Source organism: Mustela erminea, chromosome 8, assembly GCF_009829155.1.
Source record: "Mustela erminea isolate mMusErm1 chromosome 8, mMusErm1.Pri, whole genome shotgun sequence".
Taxonomy (NCBI): Eukaryota; Metazoa; Chordata; class Mammalia; order Carnivora; family Mustelidae; genus Mustela; species Mustela erminea.
The window spans coordinates 43,220,311-43,236,398 of NC_045621.1; the positions used below are offsets into that span (position 1 = coordinate 43,220,311).

Here is a 16,088-nt window from a genome sequence, read left to right on the forward strand (position 1 = left end):
CCTACACCTGGTCTAGGCCTACACATGCTCCTGCCTACACCTGCTCCCTCCTACATCTGTTCCCACCCTACACCTGCTCCCACCCTATAACTATTCCTGCCCTACACCTGCTCCTGCCCTACACCTGCTCCCGCCCTAGAGATGGTGCTGCCCCCCCCCCCCGCCCTCACATCTTAGAAAAGAATATAGAAGTTTGGGATGCATCCACCTCGACAGGAGACCCAGATACCAAGACCCCAACTCTTTAAAAGAAGGAAAATGACCCCAGCATAACTGTATGATCTATAGTAGCAGTGTTTCCTCAGGCTTCCAGATTTGGAGCGAGATCTTGGAATGTGAACAGTAACAACGGTTGATCCAGTTCGGGGAAGACCCCAGCAAGGACAGCTGTGGCTCCAGAACCACTGGGTTTGAATGAATGAATGAATGAAAAATGAACAAATGAACAGGAAGCCATCAGCATGCATACCCAATACTAGGCTAGAAAGTCTTTCCACGGCTCTGTGATCTCTGGATCATTCCTGTTTTCCTCTAACTTGGGCCTCTGTGATCCAACAATGCTTTTCAGCAAATGCTTCCCGTCAGGTGGGAGGCGAGTGCCCTGCCCCTGCTGATGACGTCTCTTACAAGCAGGGTGGGGACCTTCAAGAAGGAATCCCTTCTGGAATCCATTCTTGCTGGCAGGGATGTCTCCATACTAATTCTGTAAAAAAGAAAATAGCCGTGTTTGGCAGACATCTCCCAAACCGTGAATGCTAAAGCCTAACTAACTGTTTTTGACAGTGACACCGTTCAGTTCCTGGGGATACTTTTCACCACTAACCTGCCCAGCAGATCCCAGCAGACCCCCCACCCCAGGAGCAGAGAGGCAGTGGCTCTTTCCGGAGGGGTTTCTCTAGAGTTGAGACGGGTCCCAAGGGACACCTGCTCCCCATTTTCTGGAATACATCACTCTCCCAGACTGCTGGAAACGTGACCACAAAAAGGGGTTCACCCTCTAAATGTCCAATGACATTTGCTGTCAATCTGAGGAGTGTTGGCCAAGCGTCGGTGTTGGCCCAGCTGGACAACAGTGTAGCAGATCCAAGGCATCCTGAGACTTGAATGCAGAGGAATGTTATTTCTTCAGTTTCTTTACTACTAATCCTCCCTTTATGACTCCATTCACTGGATTTGGGGAAAAATAGCTAAATGTTCATTCTTTTTTAGTGCTTACTCCCATCTGATAATTTCCAAATTGTTTTTGTCTGTCGCAGAGCAAAACCAAAAGGCTCTGTTTCTCGGCAGCTCCCTCCCCACCTGCCTCTCTCTGATGTCCTTCCCTGTGCAGGGAGCAGGACCGCCTGCCTGGGGAGCTTGTGCTGGGACTGAAGCCTCGAGGTACTTGCCTGCGGAAATTTCCAGTAGACGGTGACCTCGGTCCCTGGGCTACTGCTGGCCTTGCCAGCGTTTCCGACTCACGATGCTGGTGTGAAGGGCAGTCCGGTGTGCCTCGGTGGGGCAGTGCTCTCATGGTGCCTCCTGGTGGCCTCAGCTGGCGCTTGAGAAGCTCTAAGACCCCACTTCCTGTTGTAGTACTTTGGCTTGCAGACAACACAGGGCTGCGTCAACAGAGGCCTGTTCTGGGCTGCCCCAGGTGCATGGGGGAAATGTGGCCTTGGAAAGACCAAAGTAATAGATGAACCTGCAAGACAAAGGGTCAAGAGGCCAGTGGTGTTCTTGCTGGAGAGCCGTGGTTCTCAAAGTGTGGTCCCTGGAGCCTTAGCATCACCTGGGACTCAGCTAGACAGGCAGGGTCTCCCTCTCCCAGATCAGAAACTCCGAGGATGGGGGTTTTAAGAGGTCCTGCAGTGGACTCTGATGCACTCCAAAGTGTGAGAACAGGAGGAAAATGTGCCTCCCTGAGTAGTCCTGAGCGGGGAAAATACGAACTTGTGGTCAATTACTTTGTCCCTTTGATTTTTGTTTTTAGGTTCAGAAACTATGTTTCATCAACTTGAACCACATAGCAAGGAAACAAGTTTTGATCAAACACTTTTCTGCCCCTTATGCTCTACTGAACATCACCAAGGTCAGGAACCGCGGTGTTAAACACTTTCTTACTGTTGGTTCAGACATGGAGTCCCAGGGGACTTCAGGCCCCTCCCAGGAAAAAAGGTGGGTGACCCCACCAGGCCAGAAATTCAGAGAGGTAGGGCTGGGATGAAATCTATAAATCCATTACCAGAAAGTCCAAACACCCCCATCTGTTATAAATGAACATGCCTTTTTAGTGACAGAAAGCCTCTCCTTGAGCCAGAGGGTGAGAGGGTCAGTGAGAGGAGGGTGTATTGTTGAAATCTGTGTCTTTCCAAAGCACGGCTGTCAGTATTTTGGGCAGCTCCTGAAGGCTGGTCTCCATCCAAATCAAGGCCAGCCTGGAGCCTGGGCTTCCTGAGTGGGTTCAGCATGATTCCAGTGCCTTTGTCTCCAGGCTGGGAGCCCACTGTGGAGTAGAAACGCCTCTGAGTGAGCCCACCTTACCCATACCTGCTGTGTGCCCTGAACTAGGCTCCTGCTCCCAGGAGTCTCCATGACCCCTCAGTTGGAGAGGAGAGCATACCTCTGTGCCCATTTTCCTGGTGGGGACAGTAAGGCTGCAGCTGTCCCTGACTCTGTGACCTGAAGGATGTTCCCTAGCTCTGCACCATCAGGGAGTTCCTCCCAGCTCCTTCCAGAGGAACTTTAGGTATAATTCTGCTTAAAAAAAAACCAAAGTTTTGCAAGTCAGCTTCTGTATCTTAGGTGTTAGATATTTATGAGGATTTAGGAAATGGATGATCTTTCTGGAAATAGGTGCATCGACAATGCCGTGTCCCTCCAGAACCTGATCAGTGGAGGACTTGAGGAGGCAGAGGGACCTGTCACCAGAAGATCCAAGATTGCTTTGCAAAAGAGACTGCCTTCTAAATGTGGCTTTCTTACAGATTGAAGCTAAGGCACCCACACTTCCTCCCCAGTCCTTCTGAGTTCTGAGCAAGTGTGCACTCTTATACAATATGCAGCTTGAGTTAGGTGTGTCTTCTGAGCAAATAGTTGACCTCACCACCTTCGCAGCAGCTCCCCCACCCTTCCCAGCTCCTCCGACCCCTCACAGGCCTAGCAGACTCAGGTCCACCAACTTTGGCTCCAAGACTAGGTAGAGGGGACATATTCTGAAGACAAGAAGCTTCCAGATGGTCAAAGAGTTTACTGTGCTACTCAGTTCCCAAGAAACTGAGCACTTTCTAGCACCCAAGCCTCAGGATCTGAGTGCAGGCCCCAGTAACCACCGATGGCCTCCCTTACCTGCTATACCTACTTCCTTTCAGGGGTGGAACTCTGGGACCCCAGCCTGTCAGGGTCTCTGTGTGAAGAGAGTTGCCAGGCACAGCCTCCGGTCACAGGATGTCCCCTGGCGCCCTGCCCTCTCCCCAACCCCTGTGCACTACCCACAGAGAAGACAGACTTAGCTCTTCCTGTAAAAGTCCCCCTCCATGAAAATGCCACTTCTTCAGAAAACGATGTGTTCTCAAAATCTGTCCGTGCCTGTTCTCTGCATCGTCACTGGGATATAACCGTGGGTAACGGGGATTTATTTTACTCTGCATTGAGCCATTTCTTAAATTAAAACAAACATATATTACTTAATAGGGCGAAAATACACACATTTTAAAGATAAAATCAAGACGATTTCAGCTTCTCGTGGACTCTCCCTGGCTATTTCCGTAGCTCCTGGCATCACGCTCAGGCTCTGCCGTTGGGATATTGTGAGCGGAAAATGTCAGAGACGGAAGCCTACTGGGACCAAAATACACACGGGAACCACCCTCCCTCCTTTAAGACCCCATTTATTAAGCCAAACACAAATGAACCTCCTGACCCTGGCCTCCCCCTCCTCCCCTGGCCTGCCCCTCTCTCCCTGCTTTTTCTGATCCTCAGGAAAGAGCTATGGGGATGTCTTCATGACCTTCTCACCGTCCTGGCGGGAAAACAAAGTTCCAGCTGCTGTCTTGAATTTATCAGACTGCAAATCGTTTTCTGCTTCTGAGGCTTTTCTCTCCAGGAAGGTGGAAGGCTTAAAATCAACTAGGACAAGAAGATGCCCCCCTTGCAGCCAAGTGCTTGGCCTCCCTTGTGGAGACCAGTGGGGCCGGTGGAGCGGTGACGCTCAGCCACAGAAGGCCTGTACCTCTGTGCGGGCAGGCCTGCGAGAATGTTCCCCGGCCCGCCCCTTGCCCCTCTTCTCTACAGCTAATTCTTGGGAACCACCCTTTAGAACCACCGTGGTAACTGTCACTCCTCAAAGTGTGGCCCCAGAGGCAGCATCAGCATCACCTGGCAGCTTGCCAGAAATTCAATGTCAGACCCTACCCCAGAATGACTGAATTGGAGTCTGAATTTCCATGAGGATTTGGGTACCTATTAAAGTTTGCAAAGCATTGCTTCAAACCACGCTCCTGGAGGAGGAGTGTTTCTTTCTTTCTTTTTTTTTTTTTTTTTTTCCTGGGTATTCCTAGCCTCTAGTAAAGGAATGAGTGAGGCTGGGATCTGGGGTCGGGGCAAGCACACTAGCTGGAGAGAAAACCTCCATCCTGCACATGCGTGCCTATCAGAGTACATACATATCTACTTACCACCAGGAGTTACTAGGCACTTAGAAGAAAAATCTATCAGCAGCTCTGACAACCTACAAGGTTCTGGAATCTCTCGAAGGTATCCCTTTCATTTTGGTGCCCAGGTCATCTAAGTGGAATTCAAACTCAGATTAGCAGAAGGAGGGTTTGGGCAGGTGTGTTTGCACACGCCCTTCCCAGAAAGAGGGAGGCATGGAGAACGACTTTTCAAACTGCCCAGGCATTGACTCACCTCAGGGAACAGACCGCGTCTTGGCCGTCTGAATCCAGACTTAGAGTTCAGTTTTCTGTTAACACCTTTTCCAACCTTCTGGTGTTGTTGTTAGAAGTTCTTAAACCTACGAGCCTTTTCTTCCCTGAAAGCCAGGACAGATACTCATGAGACGGGGAAAAGTGGTGGTGTGCTTGGTCATCTGCGGACTCACCTCTATGGGCACTCCTGATTATTTGTGGCATGAAGCCCCGCTCTCTGGGACGAGCGTGGACTGCCTTGGACAGTTTAGCCGAAGGATGACGTATAAGACAGATTAGCACATCTGGTAAATGACGCCCCACATTGGGTGATGAGGAAGGTTTTCATTTAAGCAGATGTAACAAAATCCTCCTCACTCCCCAAATGAAATATTCCATTAAGAAGGAGCGACTTCATGCCTTGATCACTGTGCACTGATTTCACATTGGTGCCCTCCAGTGAGGGCGGGGGTGAGGGGGGTTCAGCTTGATAGAAAAGTGGTATGGCCAGGAGTCACCCGGAAAATGTCTTATAAAATACACACATGGGTAAGGCAATGCAAAGAGCCCCATTAGTACGTGTCAGGTTACTGATAGAGCCCTGAGTGCTCCCCCAGCCAGGCAGAGTTGGCGGAGTGCAAAGGGGCCCCAGAAATCCTGCAAACCGAGCGGTGGGTGGGGACTCCCGTTCACATTCACATTCCTCGGATCTCTTCCCTCCCCCAATGTGGTCCCACAGTATTTCTTCCTGAAATGTGAGTTTTCAGGGCAGAGTGGAGGCCAGGGCGGGGGTTACCAGACAGGAAGATATTTTTCTGTGTTCCAGCACGGAGGCGGCGATTCAGCTCTGCTCCTTCTTGCCAGCCCCAACAGCCCGGGAGGAGCTCACTCTGAGCTTAACGCAGCCCAGTACTGCCTTGGAAACATCTGCCTCTTGCCCTTTATCTTCCCAAATGCCCCGGGGTACCACGTGGGTCTGCACAGCTCTGGGGTCCGTTGTGTCTCCCAGACCAGAGCAGCAGAGGTGAACCCAGGAACGCACCCCACTTCACTTGTTACTAAAGCTCACTCTAGGGTCCTGAGTGAGGGGTGGCTGAGCTGGGTCCCCTGTGATGCTTTTGTTTTCCAAAGGAGAAAGGGGGCTTGTTCAAGGTCAAGGGGGTGCTCCCTCCCGTATCTCATTTTCCTCTACTTTTCCCTTTCTTCTGCCTGCCCCCACCTTCACAGCACACTCAGGCAGAGGCTTTGAAGGGTATGAAGTGCTTCCCTTGGGACAAGGGACCCCTGGGGCAAAGTCTCCGTGTTTGGGGGTTATTCTGTCCTGGGGGCGAGGCATGGCCTTTACACTCCACCCTCCATACCAAGCCTCTCCTGCTTGGGCTTCACCCCAACCTCCACAGAAGACCCAGGTCACTGAGATGGCGACTGGCTCTGCACCGGCCTAGCTCAACCGCTCCTGGTAAGAATGTGGGTCACACGTCCACCACCCTTGAAGCCAGCAGCCCCAGGGTCTGCCCACAAAGCCACAAGCAAGTGCCCCTTCCCCTGCCATATGGTTGGGTCCCCAGGGCTGTGCCTGCCTCCTGCAGCCTTGCCCCCGCCCCGTTAATCTTTAATCTAGATCTCACTGACCCCCCTGAGGTCCTCCCGAGCCTCTGGCCTTAGCCACTAGCTTTGCAGAGGTCATGAACTTCCCATTTCTCTCCCTCATGACCTTGGGCCACAGCTGGCCTCCGACCACACGTTTGGACCACACAGCTGTGATTCCATTACCACCGTTTGTCCTCATTCCAGGCTTGGCGGAAGTGGGTTCTAGGTCTGGCCCCTCGCGCCCACTGCCCCACGCTCCCCTGACATTCTTGTGACAGGACCCTTCTGTCTGGAGTATGGGCTGGAAAGCATCAAGGTTGAGAAGTGATGGCTTCTTCCAAAATCAGAAAACAAGTTTTCCTTTCAAATCTGCTTCCCGGTGGAGAGATGGCATTTTCACGTGTGTGAGGTTGGTGCGTGTGGTCTGTGTGTGTGAGTGAGTGTGCATGTTTGTGTGTGAGAGTGTGTGAAGGTGAGCTGTGTGGTGTAAGTATGTGTGTGAGTGTGTATATGAGTATGTGTGTGAGGTGGGGCAGTATGACACAGGAGGCTTTGAAGACAAGGTAGGATTTCAGAATCTATTTGCAGGAAGAATTACATAGTTGGGGAGAGGGCAGGGAGAGAGTGAGTGAGCAAAAGAGGGAGGGAGGGACAGAGACTGAGGGAAGAGTAGGACAGGTATGCCCACATGAGACTCTTTTCAGGGCAGAATTGATTCAGAATTCCCACCTCCTGGTACAATGAGTCTGTCAGGCCTGGACTTCTTCTGGTTAAGGTCCCATGCTGGTTAAGGACACAGGTGTGGACCTCAGGACTCTCATGAAAGTTCCTGAACCTTCATTACCAATAAGCTGTGCCAGGCTTCTAAACAGTCACAGCATGTCTCCAGGGCCCTGGGTCTTAGGATGGAACTAGCATGGACTTGCTCCTCCCTCCCCAGACCGTGAGCTCCTTCAGGGGCAGGTAATCCCTAGGGGCTTACACTCTGGGCTTTGTCTGTGCCCGATGAATCCAGGTGGTTAAAGGGGTGTCTTGCTGTCCGGCAGGCTCTCTCCCTCTCGCCTGGGCTGGCCAGAGTGCGACTGCATTCCTTTCCTTTCTATCTACCCGGCTCCTGCCACCCCCCAAGCCTTGAAGCTGATGAGTACAGCACAGATCTGACTGAATATCTAGGAGCCAGAGGGGAATCCTGTCGCAGGTTCCCCAGCATCTTAAAATACTGGAACTTCTTCGCTTAAAAAGCTGTCTGGCTACTTCCGACGCTCACACTCCAGCCTGGGCCTTGGATTCTCCCTCCCTCGCTCGCCTGACTGTGAGCCTGACACACCTGCTTGTTCTGAATGCAGAGGACCGAGCTTCGGCTTTTTTCTCTTCATCTTCTGGTAACCCACAACCCCAAACAAAGACAAGACTAAGAGGCATTCCGCTCTCAGCCGCGCAGTTAAAAATATTCACCCAGGAGGACATGGGGAGTTAGAGAGGAGAAGGGAGTTGGGGGAAATTGGAAGGGGAGGTGAACCATGAGAGACTGTGGACTCTGAAAAACAATCTGAGGGTTTTGAAGGGGCGGGGGGTGGGAGGTCGGGGTACCAGGTGGTGGGTATTAGAGAGGGCACGGATTGCATGGAGCACTGGGTGCAAAAATAATGAATACTGTTATGCTGAAAATAAGTAAAAAATAAATTAAGAAAAATCTTAAAAAAAAATTTTTCACCCAGATCCATTTACTCACAGACGCCCTGACACTCAAAGGAGACCCCACGTGATTTCAGGTCCACAAACTGCCCTGTCTGCACTGCTTGTGCCAAGGACTGGCCCCTCACCTTCTCTTTCCTGTGTTGCCCCATGATTCGCGCAGATGAGTCCTACCGGCACCTCAGAGTCCGTGAGATTCTTCCGCTTTCCGTCTCCATTGGCTGGGGTGTCCGATTCTGAGAACGAGGGGTCCCGTGTCTCTGTGGGTCCCACTGCTACAGTCACCTTCTCCACCCAAGCATGGAGCACATGGAGATGGAGGAAGGAGGACAGAGCACGGAGCACAGTGGGTTGAGCGAGGCTCACGGAGCCCGGAGGCCGGAGTGTGGGGTGGGAGGAGGGAGCCCAGAGCGTGCCGCGTGGGAGGTGGGGCACAGGCTCTGCACAGGTGTTTCCGGCAGAACATCGGCCTGCTTTCCTCTGCGCCTCAGTGAGGGTGGTGGTAGAGACCCCCGACACACACGGCTTTCATCTGGAGGCTGCCTCAGGGGAGGCCTCTGGTCATGGGCGGTCCCTTCCGTCACCTGCCATCCCTCGCCCTACACTCCCTGCCAGGAGCAAGTGGGATTTTTCTATTTCCCCATTTCAGGGGATGGATCTGGTCAGACACAAATGTCAGGGATGATCTGGAAAGAGGGCTGGACTGGAGATCAAGAGAACTGGATCCTGGGCCCCTCGGTGGCTCAGTGGGTTAAGCCTCTGCCTTCTGCTCAGGTCATGATCTCAGGGTCCTGGGATCGGGTCCCGCATCGGGCTCTCTGCTTGGCGGGGAGCCTGCTTCCCTCTCTCTCTCTGCCTGCCTTTCTGTCTACTTGTGATCTCTGTCTGTCAAATAAACAAATAAAATCTTTAAAAAAAAAAGAGAGAGAGAGAGAGAACTGGATCCAGGTGCTGCTCAGGCACAGGCCAGAGCACCAACCCTCTCCCAGTCACCTCATTTTAGGGGCTCTGTTTCCTCATTTGACTAATAATAGTTTGAAATAACTGGATGGCTCTGAATGTATCTTCAATACTTCAATACACAGTAAAAGGCGTTTCTTAGCAAGTTGTGCCTGTTGAAAATCAGGGACCGCTTCCAACTTTTCCATGACCTCCCTGAAGTCTTACTGAGATGCTAGAAGGTTCTAGAACTTTCCCCTTTGACTCTGGTGAACTCGACTCCCCTGATGTCACGATGTCCCCCTGACTTCGGGTGATTCTTTGGCAGATGGAATGTTCCGGCATCTGCTGTTTTTACTGCAGCTGAGTTGCTCTGTGGTGCACAAGCAGCGTATTGTTTTGTTCTTGACTCTTGAATCAGAGTCAAGAGTTTCAAATGGGATAACATAAGATAGTCCCAAGGGGACTCTTGTTCAGCACCAACACCCTCAAGCCTCTGGGTGTGTCTGTCATCAGTTCTCCTACTGACGTCACGGGCTGCCACCCCAGCATGTAGTCTCTGCCTCGCTCCGGGAGGGGGTCTTACAACTGAACAGGAGAGAGTCTCCACAGAGCTGCCTCAGTGCTTTCTGTCTCTACAAGTTTTAATTGGGTACCCAGAGGCCCAAAGATGATTTTTTCTCAGTAATGAAAGAACTTTTAAAGGGACAGGCTCTATCACCCTGGGGAGCTGAATGAACAAGAGCGTGAAGGAAGTCTTTTAGGAACGGAAGTCAGTGTACTGTGATCCCCAGGGATAAAGAAAAGAAGTTTAGGGTTATCCCTGCGTATGGAAGACAGCAAGACAAGTCCCCTCTGTCAGGGAATCATCATGCCTCCTGCTTTAGGGACTGACCAGCAACTCACTTTCCATCAACAGATTGATTAGGTCTAGGGAAAATCATTTTAAAATATAAGTCACAGTACGTGAGAAATTCTATGTGAAAGTGATTAGCATAGTAATCAACATGTGGTAGGAATCCCATAAATATTAGTTTTTTTCTCCTATGTAAAAATTATTAAATGAGGCACTTTGTAGCATAAAGTGGCACAGTAGGGAAGTGAAAGTTTGTGTGGGGTATTTGTTTCCCAAGACGGGAACAGATAGGACTGCTACCCCACAGGCTTCTTTGCAATGTGACCCTATTGTGCCCCTGTTATGAAAGAGTCCCTTTCTCCTTCCCTCGAATCTGGGTGGGCTCTGTGAGTTTCTTGACCAAGACAATATGGTAGAAATAAGATCATGTAACTTCCAAGCCTGAACTTAAAATGTCTACAGCTTCTACCTTTGACTCTTTGAGAAACTTCACTTTCCTGAGACCACCATGCTGCGAGGAAGCCCAAGCTAACCAGCAAGAAAGAGCAGCCATGTGGTGGAGGACCAGGTGCCTGACCTGGGATTGAAGCCCACTAGGACCTTCCAACCCATCCCAGGTACCCACTAAGTCCAGGCTAACCACTTATCCTGGCCAATATCACCGGACACAGACTAACCTCCTCATCAGAATCTCTGGCCCACACGATCAAGAATAAATAGAATGATGATTGTTTGAAGCTGTTAAATTTATTACAGGTGGTATATAACTGAAAGCGGGTCACATCTAACTGCTCATCTATCCCTAACATTCCAGCAACCATGGGCAGGGTGTCCAAGGACGGATCCTAGGGAAGACACTTCGGCACATCAGTAAGTCTGGAAGCAGGCAAGCGAGGTTGGCAAGACACCAATACAATACAGTCAGGCCACAGGCTCCTTCCTGTTTCACCCTCTGATTCTTTTTTGTTTTTAAAGATCTATTTATTTACTTTAGTGGGGGGAGGGACAGAGGGAGAGAAAGAATCTCAAGCAGACTCCTCGGCGAGTGTGGAACCCGATGTGGGGCTGGATCCAATGACCCTGGGATCGTGATCTGAGCAGAAACCAAGAGTCAGATGCTCAACCACATGGGCCACCCAGGCGCCCCCCTCCTCTGGTTTTTGGGTGTGGCATTGGGGCCCACACTCCCTGGATGGGTCCACCACCTAGGTAATCTGCTCATACTTCCAGGCAGGAAGGAAGAGAGGGAAAAGGATAACTCTCTAAGGAAAATTCCAATTCAGTCTGTCCCTTTTCATCAGGAAAATAACTGCTTTGCTGGAAGCTCCACCTGCCATACTGCTGATGAGGTCTTCTGGGCCAGAATGAGGTGGGGAATCTGTCTTTAGCAGCAGGAGGTCCTCCAGTATAAATTGGCTTCTCCTGGTCAGGAAAAGGGCACGAACCTATAGCAGGTGTTACCAGGTATCTACTGAGGAGACAATCGGCAGCGTCCACAGCAATCAGAAGGTTAGCGGGCTGAAAAGATCTTTGGACAAGATGAAATATGATGGCACATGCTGGGTGGAAGTTGACATGTGCTTCTTCCTCTCCTGGGTCCTTCTGCATGGTAGGAGAAGATTACGCGTGTAAATATCCTACACTACGTATAATCTATATATGCTAGAACATATTTTATATAATTCCATACTAGGATATACATACCTTACAGAATATAATATATAAGATATTATAGTCATATATATATATATATATACATATACACACACACACACACACACACACACACACACACATAAGCACACACTAATCACAATTTAATGTTTGGACTTTGATCCAGTGTTGGAGTTTGAAGCTGATTCTCTGACTTGCCTTGCCCAACATCCTCTCCAGCTCCAGTTAATATGCCTTTTTGCTTCAAAGAGGCTCAAAGCTAAAAACTATCCTTCTCGGACACCATTGAGCAGGGGTTCTGCTGTGACTTAGTCTGTGCTGATCAGGAGCACTCCAACACAAACATCAAATTATAGCTGAATGTCTGAAACTAATATCACGTTATATGTCAATGATACCCACCCAAAAAAGGGAGTCTTCTTTCGGAGCGTGCATTTGCAAGTGAGCTGAGTGGGAGGGAGGCAGGTCATGAGGCACCCCAAGCAGCCCTGGAACCAAGGCTCCCCACTTGACAGACAGCTTGCTGGGCAGCTTCCTGTCATAGGAGCTGTTCCTAGAAGCTCACCTGTCATCATATTCTCCAGAACCCTCATACGTGTGCTGTCCATTCAACAACAGAAGTAAATCCTTCCTAAGCCGGCTGGAGTGACTCTACTCTCTGTAATGAGGCTTGATCACAGGCTCCCAGAGCCCTCAATCCATCTCAGCAACCCCCACCCCTGAGCTGTGTGACAGGGGACAAGTTAGTTCATCTCTCCAAGCCTCAATGTCTTTTCTCTCAAATGGAGCTCCGGCCTGGGTGGATTGTAAAAATGTATGCAATGCTCTGCCTCACGCCCAAGCCAGAGTGAATGTCCCACCTTAGCCCCTAGGACCTTAACTCCGGAGATTTAGAGAAAGTGCAGTGGGAGGGGGTGCTGAATGAGGAATGTGATTAGAGACACGTCCTGATGGAAGCTGATGGAAGCTGATGGCCTGGAATACAGGGTTTGAACACAGGCACCCAGACTCAGAGCCCGTGTTCATATCTGTCTCCTCGAGTAACCTGTAAGCCTCTGGGTCTTGGGCTGAGTTTTAGGCTATTTGTGTTTCTTTTAGCTTTTACTATAAAATCTGATGCAGAGGAGTCTGAGTACGCCCTGGATGGAAACCTCCAAATGCTGAGAATGGTCTTGGAACAAGTACCCAGGCAATTACCATCCGTGAAACATCATTCATGCATCCTCGCTCTACCAACAGCAACTGTGGTGGTAATTGGGACAGTCACTGTCATTGTTTTCATAGAGTTTCCAATCTGGCACAGGAAACAGACCCTGGAAATTTCACACATGCTGATGGACATGTGTTGGGACTGATGTCACAGAAGGGAGTGCGGTGGTGGTGAGCCCTCAGTCTGACTCTAGGGAGGGTTCTCCTGAAGAAGTCACACTTATACTGAAGCCTGGTGGTGGCCAAGACCCTGTGGTGCCAAATGTAGTTCTTGTAGGGAACAGAAAAGAAGTCAGTGTTGCTGAAGGCACTAGGGAGCCAAGGCAGACTCCAGAGGAACAAGGCTGTGTGCTCAAGGTTGCCCTGAAAGCCTGTGCAGGACACAGAGGAAAGTGGAAGACAAGGGTTGGGTCATGGACCTGGGCCACCTCAGTGGGAAGGGGAAAGCAGGGAAAAGATATTTTTTGCAGAGAACCTACAGATTTTGTTAAATATCCATATTTCCTTCTTGTGGATCTCCTCAGAAGATAAAGAAAGGTAAATGTAAACCTTTCATTAGCTCAACTTCTCCTTGGGGAAGGTTTCATGACCCAACTGTGGGTTTGCACAGCACCCCATGTGTGCCTAACAACACCTTGGATCCCACTGTTATTTGGTTGTTAATCTGTCTTAATCCCCAGAGAGACCTCGACAGAGAAAGGATTCCTTCATCTCTGAACTATGATGCTGAGTAACCAGTGCCCAGTAATTGGCCGTCAGCAGTAGGAACAACAGGGGGGAGAATTCTGTGGATGCTTATGGAATGAGACTGTCCTCAAAGGATGACAGGATGTCATAATTAGCAAGAACTAGGACTCTCTGAGTCAAGTCCTGGGCTCGGTACTGCAGAGAATTCTTTGGGGTGTCTTGGGTGCTTGGAGAGAAAGGGGCAGAGCTGAGGTGCCAAGTGGGTGGGGCGCTAGCTCCTTGGTTAGGATCCCAGGAGGCAGCCAGGGAAGGGGAAGGCACCAGCTTTGGATCCTGGCCACCCCCCATACAAGATGATCTAGGGAAGGGCAATAGAATATTAGTGACAATATCAAATCCATCTAGTTCATAGCAGCCCAGTCTCCCAGACCAGACAATATATGAAAGAGCTTCTGAGTCCCATAAAGGTGCACTGACTTCCTAGTTAAAACACTACAGAACTCACAGTGCAAGCTGAAACTTTCTAGTGGAATCACGCAGATTGCATGTGTTGTTAAGGCTCAGGTAGGCAATACAAAGTAGGCTTCCTGGGAAAGGTAAACTTTGAGCAGAATTTAAAGGAAGGAAATGTATGAATTTGCAGAGAAGAGAGGGAATCCTTTTGTTCTTTAAGATTGCCTTAGTTATCTTGGCCTTTTGAATTTCCACACTTTTAGAGCCAACTTGTCAAATGCAGCAAAACAGACCCTGTTGGGGTTTGATTGGGATTTTATTGAATCTATATTTTAAGTAGGGCTGACATTTTCACAACATTGGGTTTTCAATCAATGAACATGGTATAATCTCCCTTTTTACATCTAGGAAACACATTAAGTGAAGATTTGACCCTCTGTACTGTTGAGAATCTCTGAGAGCCTTATACTGAAGAAGGAAATCACAAGCCCACCTGTATTCATGAAGAATGGTAGTATCTGTTACCTTGAAGGGGGATCCTTGCGTCAGAGGGGATGAGGACTCTAAGAGCAGTGTCAGTGAGGGTCTGGTGGGCACTACATCTTATAGGTTAAAGCAACATGGTGCCAGGAGTCCAAACTCACAGCTTGCTGAGGGGCTGTCTATACTCCGCAAGGAAAAATACTATTTCTGTGCCTCAGAGTTATTTGGTATAAACAACAACAGTCTCTATCTTGCTACTTCATGGGGCATTGGAAGAAATTAAATGAAATCACCTCCAAATTACAGGACTCTATTCAAATATTAGAGGTCACTCCTGTTCCTATCATATACCCACTTCACAGGATTGCTGTCACAAAAAAGACGGCCATTTGCCCTCTCAAAAGATCTAGGATGGTAGGTGCTAGAAATGGTGAATTAAATAAGATCAGTTTCTTCAGAAAGTAGCCCTCCAATGGTGACTTTTTTTTTTTTTTTTTTTTTTTTAAAGAAGGCATCCCTTAGAAAATTTAGGCATCCCTAAAGAAAATTTAGCCTGGAAGCCATCCTTGACCCTTTCTTTACGCTCACCTCCAGTCATCAAGTCCTTGTCCTTTGTAAGTGTAGCTAGTTGATGCATATCTTCCCATTCCTGATGCCCACTGCTCCAGTCCTGGCATCCTGGTCCAGGTGACCCAGCAAGCAGGGTCCAAGGCAGAATTAGGCAAGTTCGTATGACACCAGGGAGTATATTCCCTGGGAAACCACCATGAGCAAGGAGGGCAGTGAGCCAGGGGGGAAGAGAGAGAGAGAGACAGACCCAGTCTGAGGGTGAGAGTATCACAAGATGACCTCCACTTGGCCACAATTGTCCTTGATGACTCATCCTTACGGGAGCATTTTCTGAAGGATCTAAGAATATTTAAGTGTGAGAACAATTCACTCTGAGGAAAGAAGGAGCAATCACTTCTTCATCTGTTTCCATCCTCCCCTGGTCTAAAGTTCGTGCCATGAGACTAATTCCCCATGATTGGCAGGTTGCACATGTACCCTGAGGTAGGAAGAGAGGTGGGCAGGGAGGCACCATAAGGTTGGGCCAGTGTGATCTCTTGGAATCCACGTCGAGCTGGTCAGAGTGGTGGCTGGTACAGAACAAGTAGTCAAAGGCCCTGGAAATAGATAAGGGACAAAAGATGTTTCTGATATACCTGCTATGGTAATCTCTCACGTGGGTGACTTTAAGCACTTCCCAATGTCCCATGCACTGGCTAATCTTAATAGACTTGTAAAGTATTTGTTGAAGCCTCTCACTGTCTCTTCCTTTAAAAATATTCCTTATGACACACTTTCTACAAAGGGAATATTTCTTCCCTAAGTTCACATATCATTCAAGATAGTAAAAAGAATTAAACCAAGACTTGATATGGAACCTAGAAACTGGATTTGAATCCTGTTCTGCTCCACACTTGCTTTGTGACTTTGGGTATCTCTGAAATTCATCCTAACTATAAAATGGGGACCACAGTGGTCCTCCCAAGTGAGCTGGGGTGAGCATCACTTGAGTGACTGTTGGACCACTTCACAGAGTATTGGGCACATGGGAGCCTTTGGTGAATGTC

The 16,088-nt window shown here is 49.4% G+C and overlaps 1 long non-coding RNA gene across 1 annotated transcript; it reads right to left on the reverse strand.

Annotated features, from left to right (window-relative positions):
- Positions 1-1,394: 1,394 nt before the first annotated feature.
- Positions 1,395-8,537, reverse strand: LOC116596976. The gene is made up of 4 exons (XR_004288402.1): positions 8,300-8,537; positions 4,888-5,011; positions 4,656-4,764; positions 1,395-2,485 (listed from the first exon to the last, which is right to left on the reverse strand). It is a non-coding gene; the product is annotated as an uncharacterized LOC116596976 (long non-coding RNA).
- Between the last annotated feature and the right edge of the window lie 7,551 nt (positions 8,538-16,088).